Genomic DNA, 7,172 nt, shown 5'->3' with positions numbered 1-7,172 from the left:
TAGCACCAGGGCATGTCAACCAACCAAAACAGATTATGGCTCTAACCCCAAACAGAGTGGAGGGCATTAATGTTATGACAAACGCGGTGGGAGTCGATGGGGCATGATAGCTAACCGAGGTCGGTCGTGGAATTGGCCCTGCAGGAGAAAAATGGCGTAAATCCGATGCCAGTAGGTTGGGAAGTGCAGAGGCCCCTGGTAAATGTGAAGGGAACAGTGTATGTGCTTTGGCCTCAATATAACATCGGAGATTAGATGTTTGCTACCCTTGTTGGACATGTTTGCACATAGCCCAATGGTGGACCACCGAATTAATCACAGAGAGTCTGACGAGAAATGCGAGCTGTCTGCATCCCTGGGCTGCGACTACCCTGACCCTGATAGGGGGAGCAATTAGGGCAAATCTCGATCCACCGCTTGAACTCAAGGCCAACTGCTGTCCAATGGCGAACGCGCTCCCGACCACAGAATTCCATAAAGTGGAAGGCAGATGTATTTGTACCAATCTGGGGAGATTCGACTTGTGGATTTTCCAGTGCACTCCGATGCTGTACTGAAGCAATGACTTTCGCTCTGCTACTTTTGCAAATGGTACAATCGTAGATATTACTTTTTCCTTTATCAATAATCAGACCACGATGGAGGGTATCATATGGGCCTGTGGAGAGAAAGGATACCACCACCTTCCCCTAGGGTTAAAGGGGTGCTGCTACCCCGTGATACTGTCCACTGGCACAACAGTGTTCGCTCTAAGGTCAGGTAACAGTCCCACCTGAAGGGACTTCCCATGGCATTGGAATGGGTACACACTCACAGACCCCTGAACTACTCCAGGAGCGAACATTGGATAGACCATTCTTTTGGGAGCAGGGACAACAGTGGCAATAAATAAGAGTAATGGCCTCGCATATAGTGTATTGCTGTTAGCAAATGAGATGGAGGAAGGCTAGCACCCATTAACACTGAGTTCATGGCCTTTAGGGAAGAAGTGATACAAAATCGATTTGTGCGAGACATACTGACGGCCGGGAGAGAAGGCGCGTCTGCAATATATCAGGTACCTCATGCAGTTTTAATATTGCTGAGGAGTCCCAAAATATTACGTGTATAATAAATTATATGAAGTAAAACGGCCTCCCCCAGAACTTACTCTTGTTTCTGATGGCTCAATTCCCTTCGGGGAAGATTGTGGGCATTGGATCCTACACGTGCTACTAATTGTTATACTGGTCTTACTCATTGTGTTGGGTAAAGGGACGTACTTGTGTAATTGCCGACGCCGCTTGCTTATGAGTGCAGTGGGATACCAAAAAGTAAAACTATTAGTGGCCTCACTGCAGGAAAATCCGATTGCGTGGACTTCACTCCACCATCACGTTGACGAGTGTCACGTGTGAACATGGTATGTGTGGAGGGCATTCCATAGCAAGTGACAATACCACCACAAATCTGTGTTACAGGTAGGTTGCATCTGAGAAAAGGCCTGGTGTGTCTGAAATGTTCCTAAACATTTTCTGATGTATAGCTATCTGGCTCTGTATTTTTGTTTTGTTGCTGTAGTTGTCCTTGTTTTCATAAAATGACAAAATCGGGAAAATGCAATGGAAAATTATCCATTTACTGGGAAATTTGAAAGAGAAAGATTTTCTACAATTTAATGCTGTGCTAAGCACTGTAAACAATACTTTGATGAGGGTTGCAGCCAGCTTGTCTCTATTTGAATTTTGCAAACATTCAACTCGAACGAGCAACAGTCGAAATCCAGGAAAGTTGGAGAACTATTATCTCCAAGATCGGGGATGTAAGAATAACAACTTGAGTTTTCCCAGCCTATGCCCTTGACAGTGTAAGAGAAGCGGTATAAGGCAAATATCTGAACAATGCTCAGATACCCCTTACATTGAGGCATCTATCTGAATGTACTGCGGAAAAATCTGCAGAACTTAAATAAAACTCCTTTCTTTGTTCTGGCTAACAGTTGAGTCAAGGCGATTTAATTTCCACGGCAGGACCAGGTGCTGCAGAATGTTACAAGGATAGATAGTGGTTGTCAGTACTGGAGAATGTTACAGGGATACGGCTGTAGAATGTTTCAGGGATAGACGTTGGGTGCAGGTGCTGGAGGACGTTGAATTGATAGTGAGAGGGTGACGGTGCTGGAGAACTTTTACAAGGTGTAGGTTCTGGAGAGTAATACAGGGATAGCGTGCATAGGTTGTGGACAAATGACAGGGATAACGAGTGGGTGCAGGTGCTGAAGAACTTTACACGTCTAAGGCATGTGCGAAGGTGGTGGACAATGTTACAGCTTTATGTACTGCTGATATTCCCGGCATATGGAGTGGTGTAGGTGCTCGAAAATGTTGCCAAAATAGAGAATGGTGTAGATGGATGAGAAGTTTGCAAAGATAGGCAGCGGATGCAGGTGGTTAAGATTGTTACAGGAATCGCGAGTGGGTGTTGGTGCTGGAGAATGTCACAGGGACAGGGAGTGGCGGCAGATGCTGGAGAATGTGACAAGGACAGGTGGTGGGTGTGGCTGCTTCAGAATGTTGCAGTAATATGGAGCGTAATATGTAGTAATATGGAGATGAGAGTGAGGATAAGGTCACAGACAAATGCTCAATAAACAGAGTGGGAATGGGTTTACAGGCCGTTGCCAGGAGGAAAGAGTACAGAGGGAGGGCACGCTGTTTTCCAGAGTTTGGACGGGTTCAAAGACCGTTTAAACGAGAACCGAGTGGGAATGGGTTCATGGTCACTCATAGGAAAACCGATTGGGGATGGAATTTTCAGTCTGTTGTTTAGTTTAATAGAATGGGGATGGGGTCACAGGCTGTTGTTCAGGCAACAGATGTGTGATGAGTTCAGCTGTAGGGGCAACGACAACACAGTGGAAAGGGGTTCACAGACAGTTGCTCGGAAAACAGAGTGCTGATTGAATTCACAGGCAGTTGGGAGGTGATCAGAGATTGAGAGCGGTCGCATGCTTTTGGTGGGAGGACAGAATTGGAATAGTTTCCCACGCCGTTGCTCGGAGGACACAATGGGGATGTAGTCACAGGCTATTTCTTGGCGAACTGAATGGGAAGGGGTTCACAGGCAGTTGCTAGGTGATTACGGTGTGGGTGTGTGCACCGGCCGTTCCTGGCAGAACAGAGTGTGGATGGTGCCATCGGCCGTTGCTACTTCGAGCACAGCGCAGATGCAGATAATAGGGTATTGCTTTGTGAACAGAGGGGATAATGAGTTCACCGTCTGTTACTGTGAAAATCGGGATGACCTGCGTCGGCTGTTGGTCGGGAAATACAATGGAGTTGGGTGTCATAAGCCTGGGGAACAGAGCAGGGATTGTTTCGCAAGTTTTGCTTGGAGAACAGAGAGGGGATGGTGCCACAGATAGTTTCCCATAAGAACAGAGTGGGAACAGAGTCACAGTCCGTTGATTGGCGAACACAGTGGATTGGGTTCATTGGCAGTTCATAGCAGAAAAGAGTGGGGAAACTTTCAGAATCAGATGCTAGGAAAACAGAGTGCGAATGAGTTTACAGGCCATTACAAAAGGAGAAGCGTCAGTCTGGGCTCACAGCACACTACTACTAGAAGAAAGGGAGGATGTATTCAAGAGCCGTTACTCGGAAAACAGTGTTGGCATAAGTTAGTAGGTGGTTGTGAGGAGAACAACTTTGCAAAGAGTTTACAGGTTGAGAATAAGAGGCAGTTAGTATGGAAACAGAGAGAGGATGCGATCACAGACCATTATTATTGAAAGAGTCTAGGGAGTGATACAGAGGTCGTATGGAAACAGAGTGCAGATGGTTTCACAGGCTTCTGCTGGCAGAAAAGTGTGACGATTGGTTTCCAGGCCATTGCTGGTGAACAGATTTGGGAGCGTTTATGGGCCATTGCCCGTAGAATAGATTAAGGATGGTCTCACTGGCTGTTGTTAGCAAATCAGCGCGGGTGTGAGTTCACCAGCGATTTCTGAGAATACAAGGGTGGAGCTGAGTGCAGAGCACAGAGGGAAGAGAGCAGAATGGGGACCGAGTCACACGTAGTTGCCGGAGAAAAGAGTGGGGACAGTGTCATAGCCTGTTGCTCGGAGCACAGCGTGGTGATGGAAACACAGCCGCTACGACATGAATAGATTGGGCATAAGTTCAAAAGCTGAGGCTTGGGCAGCAGAGCAGTTGTGTGTCCACAAGCTGTTGCCAGAAGAAAATACTGAGGATATGCTCACAGCACGCTTCTCGGGGCAGTGAGGGCTGCAGATGGTGGAGATCAGAGTTGAGAATGTGTTGCTGGAAAACTCCAGCAGGTCGGGCAGCATCCGAGGAGCTGGCAAATCGACATTTCGGGGCTGAGCCCTTCATCAGAAATGTTCTTCTGGGAACAGACCGGGGTTAGGTTCACCGGATGTTGTTGGGATAGCCGAGCGGGGATGGGTTCACAGGCTGTTCCCCTGGAACGGAGTGTTGATGGGATCACGGGCAGTTTTTGGAGAACCGAATGAGGATGGGGTCACAGACTACTCCTGGAGGAACAGAGCGGGGTGATTTCACAGGCCAATTCCGAGGGGAATGGATCAGAGATTGGGCCACAGCCTGTTCCTCAGGGAAAAGAGTCAGGATGGGTTTAAAGTGAGTTACCACAGAAAAGAATGGAGATTGTTCACAGGCTACTGTTTGGAGAACAGAGCGCAGATGGCTTCACAGGCAATTCCGAGGGAACAGAGAGTGGATGGGTTCACAGGGAATATTTCGGAGAACAGAGTGGGATGGGGTCACAGACTGTTGCAAAGGGAACTGAGTGGGAATGGTTGCAAATGCCAATGCAAGACGAACAGTGTGGGGATGCATTAAAATGTTATTGTAGGAGATCAGTGTTGGGATCGAGTTAGAGACAGGTGCTAGGGAAAAAGTGTGTAGATGGGTTCACAGGCCGTTGCCAGGAAAACAGAGTGTTGATGTATTCCAGGTTGTTGCGAGAGTGGGGATGGGTTAATATACCGACTGGATTTCGGCTCACGGTCCATTGTTAGGAAAACAGAATAGAAATGGCCTTGCAAGTTCTGGCTAAGGAACAGAGCAGGGGATAGGGTCAGAAACTGTTCTACTTCGAAAATAGTGGGGAAGGTTCTCAGACAATTGCGAGGAGAACATAAAGGGGATGAGTTCACAGTTAGTTGCAAGAGAAACAGAGTGTGGATTGGTTCAATGATTGGTTCAACCAAGGAGCAGGGTGGGGATGTTTCCACAGACTGTCGTGGGAGACTGAGGGGCATGGAGTCACAGGCTGTCCCTCAGGTAATAGAGTGTGGACGGCCACCCAGGCTGTTGCGAGGAAAGCAGCGTTGAGATGCTTTCACAGGCAGCTGACATAGAAAAGAATAGGGATATGTTCACAAGCTACTGTTCGGCCAATAGTGAGGAGATGGGTTCACTGGCCGTTGTTCGGAGAACAGCCTATGAATGCATTACAGGCTGTTACGAGAGTGCGGACAACATCATTGACTGTTTCTTGGAGAATCGTGTTGGGACAGGTTACCAGTCGAATCCAGTGGCAGAAAAACAGGGTCGAGATGGACTTTTCAGGCTGTTGCTCCAAACGAGTGGGCTTGTGGTCACAGGCTGTTGCTCGAGTAACAGAGATGCGTTGAGGTCAGCGACCGGTGCTAGGAGAACACGGGGGAAGGGGTTCACAGACAGTTCCAAGGACAATGAGTGGGGAGGGACGTGAAATGCCATTGCTATGGAAAGAGTGTCTGGATTGGTTCCAAGGACATTTCATGGGAATCGAGTTCAGAATGGTTCACATGTTGCTGCTAAGAGAGAGATTGGCGAAGGGTTCACAGTTACTTCCTACTTAGAACAGCGTGGGGATGGTTTCCAGGCCGTTTCCAGGAGAGGAAATTACAATGGGTTTCCAGGCATTGTCTGGAAGAACAGGCTGGGGATGGGATCTCAGACCGATCCTATGGAAACAGTGGGGATTGTTTCAAACACGGTTGCTTGGAAAACCGAGTCAGGTGAGTTCACAGGCCATTGCTAGGGTAACAGACTGGCGAGCATTTCACCGGCCATTGGATGAAAATCTAATTGGCGATGACCATCACAGGCTGTTGCCCGGTAACCAAGTGGGGATGGGGTCACAAACTGATGTGAGGGGAACGGAGTGGTGATTGAATCACAGGCATTTGCTAGGACAGCACATTTGGGATGGGTTCACAAACAGTTGAGAAAAGAAAAGAGTGAGGATAGGGTCGCCATCCATTGTGACGAAGGATTCACAGTCTCAGATAAGAAGGTGGAAACGATTTCACAAACTGTTGTTAACAGAATAGGGTGTTTACATGCTCTTCGTTCCCGAAAATATTGGGGAAGGGTTCAAAGGCAATGGCTAGGAGAAAACAATGGAATGGAATCAAAGGTACTTGTTCGGACAACACAAAGGTGAAGGGTTCACTGGCCGGTGACGGAGATAGGGTGGATATAGCTTCACAGGTCGTTGCTGTGGAAACAGACCTCGGATGGTATCACATGTTGTTGCGAGAGGCACAGAGAGGGTATGTGTTCACAAGCTGTTGCTCGGAGGCAGAGTAGTTATGGGTTCAGAGGTCGTTGCTCAGGAAACAGCATGGGGTCATTGTCAAACGCGGCTGCTCAGGAATTAGAGTTTGGATGGAGTCACAGGAATTTGCATGGAAAAAGATTAGGATAAACGTCACAGACAGTTTTGAGGGAAATAGAGCAGGGATGGGGATACAGGCTGTTGGGAATTGAACAGAATGAGGAGCGTTCACAAGCTGTTGCTAGGAGAACATGGTGTGGACGTGGCCACAGTCAGTTCGAATGAGTACAGAGTCGTAATAGGATCACCAGCCATTGCTCAGGGAACAGCGGGGGGATGGTTTCAAAGGACTTTGGCAGGGAATCTGGATGGCAATTGGTGCACGGGCTGTTGCAAGAAATACAGAGTTGGGTTCGGCTCACAGGCAGTTATTAGAAAAATAGTGCGGGAAGGACTACCATCCATTGCCAGAGCCATGATGGATTCTCAGGCCATTGCTGGGAAAAAAACAGTCCGTGATGGTTTGACAAGCTGTTGTTCGGGTAACAGAGTGGGGACGTGGTCACAGACCTTTGTCAGGGCAACAGATTTCGGATGGTGTG

This window comes from Chiloscyllium punctatum, chromosome 35 (genome assembly GCF_047496795.1).
Source record: "Chiloscyllium punctatum isolate Juve2018m chromosome 35, sChiPun1.3, whole genome shotgun sequence".
Taxonomy (NCBI): Eukaryota; Metazoa; Chordata; class Chondrichthyes; order Orectolobiformes; family Hemiscylliidae; genus Chiloscyllium; species Chiloscyllium punctatum.
This window is presented reverse-complemented; position numbering follows the sequence as displayed.